Source organism: Struthio camelus, chromosome 1 (assembly GCF_040807025.1).
Source record: "Struthio camelus isolate bStrCam1 chromosome 1, bStrCam1.hap1, whole genome shotgun sequence".
Taxonomy (NCBI): Eukaryota; Metazoa; Chordata; class Aves; order Struthioniformes; family Struthionidae; genus Struthio; species Struthio camelus.
This window is the reverse complement of record NC_090942.1, coordinates 154,399,881-154,415,038: the sequence shown is the minus strand read 5'-3', so window position 1 is coordinate 154,415,038 and position 15,158 is coordinate 154,399,881.

Genomic DNA, 15,158 nt, shown 5'->3' with positions numbered 1-15,158 from the left:
ACTTTCCAAGTCAGCTTCTCAGCTGAAAACATGCCAGTAGTCTGGATACATGAACTTTGATTGATGTCATGACACTGCCACCTCATCAAATGCTCCATGATACGAGCAATTCACCATTCATCTCTCATATCAGTCAGAACAGGAATGATATCAAGTCTTAACAATTGCCAGCTCTAGTGGAAAACCTGGAAGAAGTGGGTGGGCATCCAGGAAAAGCAGTTCCTCCAATTCTTGTTAGGACGAGGAAGCGGAGAGCAGCTGCCGCCCCCTGTGCCGGCACACCGGAGACGGGAGCGCTGCCGGCGAGCGACGTTCAGGAGATGCCGAACAAGATGGGCTTGTGCAGCACTGTGAGAAGGGGCTGTTTAGCGACAGTGTTGGCCAAGGTGTAAAGAATTTAGAGCAGGGTGAGGGAAAGACAGAAAAGGATCCCAGACTTCCCAAAGCATTTCCGATCCAGGACCAAAAAAAAGGAGATACGACTACAGAAAGGGAATTGATACAAGCACGCTAGTAGTGTCTGCCTGTATGTTTTTCAAATGCTGTCCAAAGAATAAAAAGTCATTTTTAGGAACTCTTCCAAAGCAGCCAGTTAATAACACAACAAACAGCTCGGTCCGTGGCAACACCCCACGTGCACAAGTCCATTCCCAGCAACAAGAAAGCCCTGTGCTTTCAGCAAATGCCCTCACAAAGGGGCTAAAGACTCTTCCTTTCCTCTCCAAAAGCTTTTCTGAGTCATCACATAGAGACACCAAAATGATTACGCATGCTTATACTTCAATAACATGCTCGCCGAATGACTTAATTCCTTTTATTAGCACTTGACGTGACAGACTGGCTTCCCTGACACGATCGCGGCTTCAGTCAGCGCTCTCAGGCAGTTCGGAAAACACTAATTCCAGGATGTTTCTGCAGCTCAGTCACATCTGGGCAAGCTGGGTCTCACCCCTGAAAGGATCAATACCAGGGACTGAAAGATGTATGGCCCCCTCAGTTGTGAAAATACAGTGCAGCATCCTTGACGCTAGCCAGCTCCTGAAACGGTTGGTGTTCATCTGCTCACCCATCGCTTGCATTAGCTTTCTCAGTGCTGCCTGTTAGGATGATCTTGTTCTCCAAGGCTTCATGGCTGCGTTGTACCTCTTGAATTATACATACGGTGCTCTGCAATAGGAGAAGAGCAATCAAAACGATTCCCTTCTGGGTGGACAAGAGAGCGTCCCCTTTGTCTCAAAACAATAAATATTGTAGGCCACATTCCGACACTACCCTTGGTCACTTCAGAAATTACTAGAAGAGAAGTTATTTGTGGAGTAAGATATTTCTCTGTAGGTATCAGAATGTTGGTTTTCAGTCCTCAAATATCTAACTCAAATACCACATCTTTAATTATTTCAATTGATCTTTAATCAAAACGCATAACTGTAGTGCCTTCCTTTCTCTTTGCTGATAGCCGCTCCCATAGATATACAGAAAAGCAATTAATTAGTGCAAACTTTAGAACAGAAATAACTATGCAGATATAAATCTGTGAAGATGCTAAAAATGTCAGGAGTAAAGCAAGATAAATGTCAATGTTATTAAAAATAAATGTTCGCTTAACACAACATTTACCTAAATGTTTGCCAGGGAAACAGTAAATAAAAGAATTTAAATCCAGATGTAGCACATCCTGAACAACTACATACACAGGGAAAGTCCACCCCTGCACAGAGAGGCAGCCTAAGACGAAAGCCTTATTCAAAACTGTGATACTGTCTGCGCTAGTCCTCTGACAAAAGTGGATTTTATCCAACATACAGTGACTTTGTAAACAATCCATTTCCTTCTACCAGTACTGAGTTTACTTTTCCAATGTTTCCTTCCATGTCTACCACTGTGCATTATCAAAACCTACACTGCAGAGTACAAACTTTGGTAAAATGTCACTAGGATTTATATTCCCACTTCTATCCTTCAGGACCTCTGAGTCACAGCTCTGCAGGATGAAAGCCTCAGGCCCCCAGCAAATGTGACCTGCTGTCTTGATCCCTAGATATAAGTCCCTATATTGAGGCACACACACACACACAGAGCAGCATTTCTTGCATTCTCCCAGTTTACCACGTAATCCGGATAGCTCTTCCAGTGACCTGACTTATTCATTACTTCAGCACTCTCTAGTCTGTGTGCACATCTGCAAGCATCAGTAATGATCTTACGTTTTCTAGCAAGCTGTTGATGCAAACATTGAATAGTGAAAGGCTAGCAACTGATCCCTGAAGATCCTTGCTAAACACACACCAGCTCAGAGACGATTCCCTCTACACATCTTCATTTTGAGATCCGTCGGTATCAAGTTCATTTTCTGTTGGACGCTAATTTTTTTTTCTTGATCAAGATGTGAAAGTGTTTCATGCAGAAGACTACTACCTTTTATCAAGCAAGCTAGTAATCTCAATAAAGTAAAATATATCAAGCTAATTTAAAAGATCTGTTTTCTTAACCCTGGGAAGACTGACACTAACCTCCTTTAACTCTTTACATAAAGAAGCTGTACAGTCCAGCTGGAATCAGATGTTCCATTATTTTTCTTGGGATCAGGGTCAAACTCATCACTTGATTTACTTTTTTATAACAGGTTCACAATAAGGTTTTTTTCCCCACTCACTGACTAAAAAGTAACACTTAGAGGTCGAAAGAGCTCCTTCTCTAGCTCTTTAAAAACTCTTAGATACAGATTTATTGGATTTCCTGGTTCTAAAATGTCCAGAACCAGTAGCTGTCCTGTATAACCTTCTCTACCTGCTGTTTCAATGGAAAATACTTCCATTTTATAATCTGTGATACAGCTACATCTTCTATTTGTTGGGACATGCAGAGATTTGTACATTTACACTGGCTTGAATGCTAATCTCAAGAGAAGCCATCAAGGGTGAATCACCGTCCAGGTTCAGCGTTCAGAGTTTGCACCTGGAAGCTGGGTTGCAACTCTAGACAAGCTCATCCTCTCAGGTCCAGGAGGACAACTTCTCTTTTAGTGTTGTCTCTCTGCTAAGCATTTCTGGTTGAGTTATAACAACTTCTGCACGATGGGCTAGGTAGGAGTAGAGAGGGCTTCATGCCAAAAAGGTTTAAACCTCTTCTACATTAAAATAAAATAAAAGATTTGTGTTATTTAGTTTAGGTTATTAGCAAGACTTTGGATCACTTCCTAACTTGACCAGGCTGATTTATCCAGCCCCCTAAAGCTATGTTGGCAGTGATTATTGCAAGACCAGGGTAACACTCAGCTTCGTACACATCACGAATAATGACAGAAAACAGCCAGTGGCCTTACATGTACTGGCAGCTGCGAAACTTGCAGGGGTTCGACAGCCCGGCAGGGAAAAAGCTGGGACCTTGACACTGTTCAGACTAATAAGCACATGCTTGACTAAGATTTGAAAAGTTTTTGTGATCGCCAGCTGCATTATTTGCCTCTGTCACGTACAAATAGCAGCAGGCCCACATTTCGGGAATCTTAAAGGAGGACATTCAAAACCTTTGTAAGCCTCTCTGCCCTCACAGGCTAAGATTCAGGGTACACGATGAGTTACTCTCTTTTTTGAAATCCTGCTCTACTGGATTACTTCTGACTATATAAAACTGCAGCTTGATCTTGTGTGAAGGTCTGAGCAAGCTGTAGAAACGTATCATATAACATAATACATAATACATAAGAGGAACATAATACATTCTGTTAGTATTCCAGTAATATCTAAGCCATCCTAATTTCCTGTTGTTTCTTTCAGCATTCTTCACAACGTCAGAATGGCCGTGGCAACAAATATGTCCTTTAGCAAGTTTTAGAGGCTGCGCTTACTGCTCCTGCGCTCGCCTCACAGTGCCGCGGAGTGGCTGTGGAATGGCTCATATCAGATGCCTGCAAGAATTCATTGTTGATTACTTCAGCTTACTGAAGCTACTTGACAAACAAGAATGATAGTTTTTTTTTTTTTTTAGAAAGAATGACTTGAGTAAAAAGCGTAGTTCTGCGTAGGGAAAAGTGTGCCTCACCAAAGACGCTGCTCTTCGTCCCTTCCCGTGAAACACCATCCTGCCATAATGCTTTAAAATCCATCGCAGGCTTTAGTGGAACCACTTCCAATGACAGATACCACCCCTGCCAGTACAAAAGATTTCTGAAGCTGCAATCTAAGAAAGAATGAATGCTCACTTTTGTGCAAAAACGCCATCCCAGAAAGTTACAAAAACGTTTTGAAACAACAGCCCTTTTATTTAGCCGTAATACTGCCTTCGTGTTCAATCCAGTTAACCAAAGAAGCCAATCCTATATCGTTAAGGATGATCTCATGGAAAAGCAGCTCTTCTTGCATAGACAACTTTAAACGTAAGCCCACATAGAGTCTGACTACAAGTTATGTTTGCTCAGCACAGTTGAGTGGTTTCTGAGCTGAAGCCAGCATTCCCCAGACTCACGATAACCAAGCAGATGAAGTCATGCACTCAGATGCTCTAGGAAGAAAAATGGACGGTGTATGCGTGTGTGTGTGTGGGGGGGGGGGGGAACATGTTTAGTATTACACCACATAAAAGAGGAGGAGAAAAAATGTCTTCCCTTTTAATGATTCCATACACAAACAACACAGCTGGAGTTACCAGTGAAATAGCATTTGAAGGGATAAGCCATTCAGACACAAGGAGCACTCAGGCTCACAGGTAGTCCATCTAAACAAATGCACTAAAACAAAGCATTTAGGCCTATGTGGTCTTTTTGGAGAATGGACAAAGACCTGCGGTGGCTACAGAGGGAGCCTGAAGCAAGTAGGTTCCTGTTTTAGGGACCTCACTTAAGTATTAGTTGTAATGAAAGCAAGGCTCAGAGCCTCCCCCAGCCATTTCTCTCTCTGAGCAAATTCAGGCACACCGCGGCAGCTAGGGGATGGCCTCAGCGGGTACCGATGACCAGCAAACACATCACCGACATGGAGCAGAGGAGCCCGAAGAGCAGCGGGTGCTCCTGTGAGTTGAATGAACCGCTCCCAGAGTCCCAGGGACCACCCAGTCGAGGCCATTCGAAAGAAGGACTGACACCTTGTTACCACCACCGCCTCTTTTGAGGAGGGTACCGTCAATACCAGCAGACAACACGGAGAAATGAAAGGTGAATCACATAGATGCAAGCATTTTAATTTTGGAGCCTGTTTAGGGAACAGGCAAGGGGTAGAGGAGAGGCACAAAGGAGCTCTCAGCAGCAGTACGTCACAGGCAGCCCAAGCCTGCTAAGCAGGCTCAGATCAGATACTGATAGCTACAAAAAGAACTACAAAAGCACCCCAGTTTTCCGGTTCCCTCAGATTTTGGAATTCAATAGCTTAAAGGAAATGGATTTTCAGCCCCTTCTAAAAAATCTTGCACTAGTCACTTAAACTGAAATCATTGCATTGACCTACTCCTGAACTCCTGTACCTCCTCTTGTACTCATCTCTGCCTGCAAGCTCCCCAGGGAAGGATCTGGCCTCACAGAGTAGCACATACTTCTGGGGCTTATATTGCAAATATAATAATGGACAGCTTGCTTTCTAGATTGGGGGAGAGTTTGGTGAAAATCCTTTCCATTTGCATGTGTTTTCAATCTTTTTCTCTCCTTTTTACACATGCATTTCTTTCCAATTCAAAAATACATCATTTTCCTGCAGATAGCATAGCTGGATGGGTACTTTCTTATAAGCTTCTTTCCTTCCAAGTTTCTTATTTTCACTTTAACTCTTGCTTTGCGCTTTCTTTCATTGGGCTACGCATTACGGGTGTGGTTTGTGCTGCTGGATGAAAGTGGCAGAGACGTGAACTATGTTCTGGTTATCCTCTGCGTATTAGACACGGCCTCCTCTGGATAAACTGGAAAATTCCAGAGGGAGCATTTTTGGAAAGAAAGTCTGTACCAAGTGCCATTGCAGAATTTCTCTCTGTACAAGGCAAACATCTGCTGTGGTGCTTATACACTCGTATTTTTGCTGTTCTCAGGCATCAGAGGAAAAACTAGCATGAAACTTTAACAGCAAAAGTAGTTCACGCTTTGGCATTCCAGCCACAGATAAAACATACCTAGCATCTCTGTTGTCAAACATCCCGCTGCCTCCCGCAGCATTGATTTCATTTCATGCTGAGTCTACTGGCAAAACCCCAGCCCTAAGGACGCTAATGGGAGTTTTACCATGGGATGTAATGGGGTTGGGGTTTTGCTCAGACTCTTCAGTCATGAAATTACTTCGGCTCACCCCTGAGCTTACGGACTGCCTCCATTACACCCAGCATGGTGGGTGATCTGGCTGGGGCTGATCCAAACCCTTTTAAGTTAATGGAAAGGCTCCCACTATATTTAATGAGGACTGAGATGGAGCATTAGCGGACGAGAACATTTTATTTGATAGAGGAAGATGCTGTTCTACAGCCACCTACACTGTCTTTGTAACCCCTCATTGACTTTTGTTTGTTTGTTTTTTGTTCTTATTCCCTATTCTGATCTCAGTTGTTTCCAATAATGTTTTTCAAGAGTCGGGAAGAACAGCCTCCCATCATAATAATTCAGGTCTTTACATTTTCCTATGATAATTAGCATTTAATGTGAGCAGTAACTATGGAAGAAATCTGACTATCAATAGAAGCCTTCAGGAGAGAAAATATAAATATGTAAAAAAAAAAAAAACTAGAAAAAAAATCTGCTTACTGTAGTTGAGAGTATGGCATAGCTTCAATTACACATGCACTAGAACAACCTCTTTGCATGAAGGTAACTTCCTTGCTAGGAGATACTCGTAATCAGGTATCTGTGACAGCAGACTTGCACTTAATGGAGTAGTATTACTGCAATCCATAGATGTGATTTAATACTCTTCCCTTTCAACCTGAATGTCATTTGAGACTCATTCTTCCTCATGATTTTTCTTGTCACCTCCCTATCCATGCTGCATCAAACACACTTGGACATCTCGGCTTTTTTTTATTCTATTCCTACACTTGGTTTTCTTTCAAATACCATTCTATAGCGCATCTCCTTAAAAGGGGCTTATTGTTTTTACTGCTGCCCATGGCAGTAAAGCCATGGAGACTTTTTCATTCCAGGTAAGGCAAGACATGAGGGAAAAAAAGGTTGTGCCAGTAATTCACGCGAGGTTGATCTGATTCATCTCTCAAAGCCCACAGGACGACTCTGGAGTTCTGTGAGAGCTGGATGACACCTCAGCCCACGTGAACATCTTGCAGACCATCATGTTTGATCATTCAATTACCTGAATGAAATGGGAGCTTTTCTTAATATTTGACACCTGTTATTCTTACGGCTTTCTTTAAGCCTTGTCCTCTGTATGCTATACTTGAAAATGGACCATACCGTACCTGATGGGCTCTGTCCGCCCTGAGCACAGGGCTGAAATGATGGTCACTATCTGAAGTATCAGCCAAGGATTTCTAAATGCAAGCCACTCAAGGGAAAAGCAATTCAGCCCTGGCCTTTTTGCCTTCAAGGCTTATCTCACCCCCCAACTCTTTTTTTTTTTTTTTTTTAAATTCTGAGTGTATTTTCAGAGTAATATATTCAAATGGAAATGAATAATCACCAGCTTAACAAAAGTCAATAATCCTCCATAAGTACACTTCTGCATAAATCTATTAATTCTCATGTCAAAGTTTTCAGAGTTAAAATAAGCAGTTGATGTAGTATGTACTACCTTTTTTCTTTAATTAAACAACCTCCCACTTCTGAAGTGGGTAAAAAATTTCATCAGCCCACAGCACACACTGTCCTCACAGAAAAAGTTTCTGGATTTGTCTGACACACCCTAACACACTGAACCTCAGCTGAAGTTGCTCAGCTCACATTAAACCCCATTTGTAGCAGAGGCAGCAGGGGAATGCATTCTCTTCCATCTTTAAGATATATACCTGAAGACAGAATTGCACAGTTCAGATTTATATTGAATATCCCCTGAATCCTCCTTCACAAAATAAAACGTAGCCCAGATCAACAACAAAAATAAGCGGTTAATAACACTGTTAATCATCTGAGTGACAGCAGATCAGTGACCTAACATGAAACAAGTTTGCAGCATCAGGGCAATTTCCAACTGAATAAACATCCATTCACTATTGCTGTTTGCACAATTGGAAGGCAACTCTTGCAAGAAATTTGAGTAGCAGAGGGATACACTGGCTATACAGTGGTGAAGAAAGACAGACATTAGACACATTTATACTTCTTGAGCGCTGCGAAGAACATGGAATAAATGGGAGTTCTAACAAGCAGGTGGCAAAAAAGTATATAGTACCACTTTTCTAATTCCCTAATTCTGTTTTTCTAATCCCTTTATCTTTGCGGGTGTGGGTTTTTTTTTTATTTTTAAAGCCTACAAAGAGTCTGTACTGTGAACAGAAATGTTCTCCTTATATTTTTATTTGCTATCATTCATTTCATTCATTTTCATTAAGAGTGAATGAAAGCACGCTACTCTTGTCAAAAAGGTGAATCTTCAAATATCTGATGCAAGCAAAAGTACCTAGAGGCTTTTTATGGTGTCCATAAACCGGCCCCTAAAGTTGTCCTTTTAGTTCTATGCATGATCTAGAGATCTCATATGCTGAACACACAGATACAATAGAAAGACAACAGTAACAGTATCAGGGGAAGTACAGGTATTTGAGGGCACTTGCCCCCTGACCAGCATACATGGGGGAATCATGACCCTGCTTGAAAGCAGGGAGCTTCGAACCAGTGAGCAGGTAAGCAGGACAGCTGAGCACCAAGCAGGGTGACTTGCCCAGAACAGCTCAGGCACATAACAGCGGTGCTTCGATGACTCAGGATTTTGGACCCAGAACTGAAAACTTATGATTGCTTTGGGACTTTTAAGCTTTTAGGTCATTTTGAACAAGCTTCTCTTCCCTAAGCATGTGCAATTCAAGCCATTCCCCAAAGACCCAGAAGCTTGACATCATCCCTTTTGCTGGGATCAAGTTACAAGGAAAACTTGGGTCATCTAAGAAACATCATCTAATAACAAAGTCATCTCTGGCAGTCCCAGTGGACCTCAGTGTAGGAGGCTGTGAATCACTAAGACATGGGAAAATGGCAGAAAAAGAAAGCAGGAAAAAAAAAAAGATCAGTTTGCACAAGATAAACAGGTGTAATGTAGCTAAATCCTTCTGCAAGCAGTTGTCAGAATCCAACCCCTCTTTTCTTCAAGTAGCCAAGCTCTGATACTAAATAACCCGTAATGAATTCTAGAGTAATTACTGCAGTATTAAGAGTTTGTGAAACCAGTCAGCTCCAACCAGCAGAGAAGAAAGGAGTGTCTCTGAGCAGCAAGAACTGAGAAGCTGAAACAAAGAATGAGAACAATCCTGAAACAGCTGAACTTTCGCTAAGTTTTCTGCTATATTACTGTACCATAACAACAATGAAATCAAAGTCCATTCACATATTGATAAAGTCTTCACTGTAATGATGAAGCTAGTGACAATCTTGAAAAAAAGTCAATGCTGACAACCGAGAACATACCAAAAGGACTGCCTGCTCTGCAATCCCTGAAGACTGGTGGAAAGTATGATTCTATACGCAGAATTTATTTGTTAATGTTTGCTTATTATAGATGAACAACATGTGCAAAATCCCTACGGGATGGTAACGTAAGGTCCAAGAGCACAGACACAGTAATACTGTAGCATTCCTTGGAGAGCTGGAACTTCTTCTGAGAGATGAAATAAACCAAAGAAAACAGGCAAACAAGAAAATGAGAGCAGCTTTTTCTTCCCCAATCTGAAGTCGTGTAAGTCCAGAAGAGCTCTAATATTCTTTGAATTCTTCATAATAAGACGGTTTTTTCCATTCAGAATATAGCTACCATTTAAAACACTTCCCTCCAGGTATGACAAATAACATCGGAAAAGGGAGCTCTGGAGAAAGAAGGATGAATTTTAATAACTAGAAAATCTTGCAAAGACCATAATGATTCTATAGCAGAAAACCTAGAAAGTCAGGTTCAGTTAAAGAACAGTGCAAAATTTAATTCCAAAGCAAGCATGAAATCCTCTTTCATATGACATTTTCTTTGCAGATTTGGCACCATCTCCAATTTTTATCCTTTTTGCAAGAATGGTGAAGTGAATATGCTTCACCTCTGGTAAAGAAGAAAACACAGATACGTAATTCAGCCAGCTTCCCTGCAACAGATGTTTACATTTTTGATCCCGTTCTCTAAAATTAGACCTCTTAAAATTGTAAGGGTAAGTGCCTTAATACTTTCTGACGTCCAATAGAAGAAAGAAAGAAATGAATTGTATTAGGGTTTGATCCAAAGCCAAACCTAGTTGCTTTGATCTTTCCATTAAATTTCAACTTGTCTTGGTATAAGCCCTTAGAAAACATGCAAAGTAAATGTTGATGCTCTTTGTGGTTACTGCATGTTGTGAAGCTCTTTGCAAATTACCTTCTCTTTCTGTGTCTCAGCTCAAGTTCACTCTCCAATAAAAACTGAAGCATTATCAAACTAACAATCAAGGTGTGAGATAAAGGATATGAATCTGCATGTAGTATCTAGATATGGAAATCAGACAGGAATACAAAAGTTTGGGTAGAAGTCTAGAAGGACTTTTCAAAAATATTAAGTACATGCTATCATGTTCTAACACAAAAAAAACAATTCAAAATTATATCCAGAGGTACTTATGTGCTTACTAATGTAGTCAGTGCTGCTGTGGGTTAGCAATTTTGTGCCTATGCCTGAATAATTATGCAAGAATCTTGCTGATGTTCACAAGCTTACATATTCATAGTCAGTGCAACAAATGTGAACTATAAGCATTTATCAGAAGACAGTATTAGGACTAGCCAGTTTCCTGAACTGTGGGACAAGTAATAAGGAAGCAATGATAAACTCCTCTATGGACTCAAAAGGCCAAAGCCTAGACTTATTAGAACAATGTTCAGAAATAAAGCTGTATCTTCATTAACTGTTCTCATTTTTACAGTACCAGGTTATGTATCAACTTAGATCAGCATGAAAATCGACTGGATCAAATTTTAATCATAGGTTAACTTCAAAATACTGTTTTTCCTGATTTCTGCTGAAACAGACCCAAAATTATGAGAAAATATACTCACTCTTATTGCTGGTCAATACATGAGGAATGGGGTTACCGTTACTGGGAAGCATAATGGCCCACAACCCTGGGAAGGATTAATTTGGAGCACCACACTCAAAGTTCAGAACTCAGTTCTGTCCATCCTGTGTGGGCAGATTTAGGCCGCATCTGGAAGTGAGGAGGCCCCACGAGAACTGAGGGGCAACCAGCAAAGAGACAAAGTAGGTCAGTATCACTGATGAGAGGTGTATTTTAGTTCAGAAGTGAATGGATTAAAAAAAAAAAAAAAAACCCACACATGAAGAGGAAAACTGCAGGTAAGGAAGAGATTCACTGCTTCGGCAACAATTATGTTCTCATGCTTTAGAAACAGAAGCACCACAGTGAATTTTAATACTTTTCATGTCTTATACTGCTGTAATGTATGTATGCTCAAAAGTGCACTATTACAGTTGTATGATTAAAGAGGGCCAGAAAGGCCATCAAAACCTCTGCATTGAAGAGAGTCAACTCATAAATGACATGCTCTGTATTTTACTTCTCATCAAGTTTTATAAATCATCAGCTTCCAATTCAACACACCTGCATGGGGATGCAGAATGACAACAATACTGCTCTAACAGAGCCCCATATCATTGTTCCAGCAACACTGGCATTGGGCATCCTGTATTTTTTGGCTGCTGATGGCAGACAACATGCTCACCTGGGAAAAGGGAGTGGAAAACCAGGTTCTCTAGTTGCTATGTGTATGAACACACAAGTGCATGCATTTTTCATATTTAACAGGAAAGGCAGGAGAAATAGGAGAGAGGAACAGGAATAAGGAGAAACAGGGTCAAATTCTTTCCAAGTATCTGATTTCCAACTTGGAGTAAATTTGGACAAGTATCAGGGCTACAAAAACAGATTACAGAAGACAAAAAGGATATGCTTCCTCAAGCAATTGGACTGGTGGGAAAGGTAGAAGAGTGGTGTACTTCTAATGCAATTAAGGGTCCAACTGCAATAGTTCAAACCCTGGCTCCCACTTCAGAGAGCATCAAGTACCTCAAGGGTTAGTCACCCATATGCAGTCTAGGGAAGGTCTGCACATATGTTCAAATGTAACTGGACCTTTCCCCAGGGATCACACTGCTGTGGAACAGGTGGCGTGCGTAAGGAGTCTGGAAGGATAAGCAAGTGATTCTCGGGAAATTCGAATCTGAAGAAATCTTTTAAATGGAGAGAGAGCATGGGCGCGCACACACGCCTATTGAGAACGAAGGAGATTTCTTGGGTGTCTTCATTTCCTGTTGCAAAAGCAGAGCCTGATTGCTTATTCAAGCCCAATGTTGTTTATATCCAGTCTCTGCATCTCAAGAGAAAGAGCTAGAACTGCTTCAGAGCAAAACCGAAGTTCCTCCTGCGTGGGCCTGCGGAGTCAGTTCTCCTAACAATCGCCTTGTGCAATCGTTTTCAACTTCCCTCCTGCTCATCAGTGCCAACATATGTATCATCACATTTGTGTGGGCTAGCACACTCCTAATAGCACGATCTGTCACCGGTCCTTTTATGATACTTCATTTCAACGGCTCCTTTGTCTGCTTTCCACCGCTATTGTATGGTAAGCAGCAATTATTTTGGCTGCTCTCTTCAGTTTGAGCTGTTCCTTACTTCTGTATGTGGGCTGGGGGTTGTATTTTTTCTTTTTTAATTAAAGGGTTTTGTTTACAGTATCAGATTCCTGAATGAAGGTTTATAGCAGACCCCATAATTACAATAGTCCCAATAAACTTTACAGTCATTTACAGCAACAATACAATGTTAAAGTTACTTATATGCCAGCACAACGCCTCCAGTATGTCAGACTAACTATGCATCAATGCACTTCCAGACTTCAAGTCTCCTTGCAAAACCAGCTACTGCTGAATCACAACTTTCCTGGAGGACTCCTTTGTATTTTCTCTCTTTGTCACTGGTGAACACCATCCAGCAGGTTAAGGAGAAGAAACTTCGGCAAGCAGGAAGGGTGTGGTGGTGGTGAAATAAAGATGAAAAGCATTAGAGCAAGGGAGATAAAACAGAGTAGAGAAGGAAAGGCAAAAAGGTGGAGTAGGAGACAAAGTGCAAACTGGGCAGGAAGTCAGTACAGAAGAACAAAGCCTGGGCTAAGCAAGATTCCTGGAAACTCAACCAGCTCAAACGGAAGCAATGCCAGACCACATGGAACTGCCTTAGAAAACACAGAAAATTCACTCATCTGAGTCATCAGAAAATTAAAATCCCCGCAGTAACAGAAAAATAAGAAAAACTCAAGTTTTGATGACTGCATGTTGCACCACCCTTCAGTTCAGAATTGTATTTATTATGCACAGCTTGTTTTTAGATAGTTTTCTGAAGGTTTTTGGTTTTGTTTTTTTCAAAAAAATCTTACTAATTCCGTAGAATTAACATTCTGCTAAAGCTGAAGAAAGTAGCCTCCTCCTTCTATCAGCAGTTAAAGCAGTCCCTGACTTTGCAGCATATAACAAGCTTCTCAGTTCTTACAGTTTTAAAGTGATTCACATGTATTTAAAAAATTAACTTGTTCCCTTTTTTTATTGCTCTCAAAGAGTGCCCAGAGTTCACTCCATTAGCATGACACTCTTCAAAAGGTCTACCAAAAACTAGGAAAGCGTCTTCAGTTCCTATTCTCCCACCATGAGTTCATGCCAATCGTCAGGAATGGCACTATTTCCCATTAAGCCAGTATTCAATGAAAATTCCATCATTCCAGGCAGCCCACAATATTTCAGAAGAGCCAAGCAGGCTTTCAAGGAAGTAACAGGAATGCCAAAGGCAGCTGCATGTGTATTTTCTGGGGAAAGGAAAGAAAAACAAACAAGTTTTTAGGGACATAAGAGTCTCAAGAATATTTCAAAGATCATAATTAAAAAAAAAAAAAAGAAAAAGATATTCAGGACCAAAATTGCAAGACAATCCGACTCGCATTTACCATACAGCAAAGCGTTAACCTCTGAAGCATATTCAGACTTCTCCCTTTTGCAGAAGGGGCAACACCAAAGAGCATTAGTAGGCTGAAAACACACAAGCATTATATACTGTGTCAGAAACACCAGTTAAAAAGAAAGGATGCAGTTTCTGTTCAACTGTTCTAAATTTAATGACATAATGATTTCATAGAGACAAGCCAGAGATGTGGCACATCTGATGAAAGTTACCTATTAGCATAAGAAACAACTCTGCCTTACCAACAAAGAACAGTCAAACACCAACAATGTTGGCATGTGCTGCTGAATCAGTAACAGCAAAGGACTTGAAAAATAACTAGATTAAAAGACTTTTCTATAGCACCCATCCGTTACTGGGAACGGTCATTCAGCAACTTGCCCCTCACCTTTAACGCTTTGCTTAGCCCAAACCACTTGTACAAGGGCCTTGTCTACATTATGGAAATCTGTTCTGACATAATCACAGTTACTCTGTCCTCAGTGGAGACAAGTTACCACAGCACAAAGCCAGGCTGACTCTGGTGCAAGATCCAGTAAACATCAGAATATCCCACTTTTTACTGGCACATAAGCCTTAAAGAATTTTCAGTAGGAAAAAATGCCACGTATGCCAGCACACTTCACTTCTCTTAATGCCTCAACATCCACTTTCTCTCCTGCAATTCTTATTCCTGGAATGTTCTTCTGAATAAACAGACCGTACACAGAAAGAAAAGGGTTACATTTCATTTTTACAAATTAGCTGTGTATATTCCAATGAAAATCAACATTCTAATTCTCCAAAGAGAAACCATCAGATACTGCTTCATGATCCCTGGAGCCTCTCATACTGCCTGCCTGCTGGTGCCCTTACTCTTAACTTTCTCTTGCAGTATTATCATCATTTATGGACTTAGGATTCCAATCATACCAGCAGCCCACAACTGAAGGACTTCTTTGCATTACAAATTGTAATTGTACTGAATGCACAACTGGGTCTGTGACATAAAAATGAACCCCCTCCCTCCCCCCCACCAAAATTCATCAAGCTTCAAGCTTATATTAACT